Consider the following 1,244-nt stretch of genomic DNA (forward strand, 5'->3'; position numbering starts at 1 on the left):
CGTGAATTTTAGTATTCTTCCACATACATATTTACTAGAAATAATTCGAATGAGAGACCTTTCAACTTATCTAATCAAATTATTTGTAACACAATTTAAGAAGAAAAAAAAAGTAGTAGTAGTGTAAATGTAAAGTGTGAAGCAATGATAGGAAATGATAAAATAGAGGGAGAGAAAAAGTGGGTTGGCTTTATGGAAGGAGAAAATAATTGAGAGTTTGAAAAGTAAGAAAAGAGAAAAGTGAGTTAGCTTTACAGGGAGGGATGAGAATAATGATTATGGCATAATTATTATTATGACCCTAATAATCTTATGAAATGATAGAGATAGAGAAGGTGGTGCCGTCCGTGACACCTCACTGGTTAAGGGTAGGACCCATAAGAGTAAGACTGTCAGATAGAGAAAGAGAGAGAATATATCATTTTTTTTTCCTTTTTTTAATTAATTTATTTAATTTTTTTTTTGTCAACTACATTATTTTTCAATTTAACATATTAAGAAATAATCTATTATAAATTTAAACTCTATTTAAAATTTATTGTTAACTAATAAATTATTACATATACAAAATAAAATTTAAATACTCAATACTTATTTAAAGTACGAATATATTAACTATTAAATCAGTCTAAATTAATTTAATTTATTTATTTAATTTTGATGATAGAAAGACAAGAAATGAGTGCTACTGCTTTATGTGTCTGTGGCACACAGCAATCTCTTTGTGTGTATGCTTCACGTTTCTCTAGAAATTCGTCCACCTCTCCACCTCATTGCTGTTTCACAAATGGGAATAAATATTTTCAATTCAAAATATCAATAATTATCTTTAAATTATTTGAGCAGATTTACTGGCAATTAAAAGTTACTAATTCATCAATGCGATCTCTTTTGTTACATAATATATATAGTTAATCTACTTGAATTGGTCGAGTGGTTAATTCACTCGTCCGCTTAAGCAATTCAAGTGGTCAACTCACTCATCCGCTTAAGTAAATGTGTCAGGAATTCGAATTTCGCAGTAACTCATCGGTCAGCGACAACAAATCCTTAAATGGAACTCAAATCTGTGACAGATTAATTCTTTACTTATCGAATTGGAAGATACCGTGTACAACAAAAAAAAATATATATAATTCGTCCTCATGAACATTTTCAAACATTCATCATTGAAAGCCTTACTCAAGGAATTATATCATCTAATTTCTATATATTATCATCAATATGTATATATGGAAGATGTT

This window comes from Arachis ipaensis, chromosome B03 (genome assembly GCF_000816755.2).
Source record: "Arachis ipaensis cultivar K30076 chromosome B03, Araip1.1, whole genome shotgun sequence".
Lineage (NCBI taxonomy): Eukaryota > Viridiplantae > Streptophyta > Magnoliopsida > Fabales > Fabaceae > Arachis > Arachis ipaensis.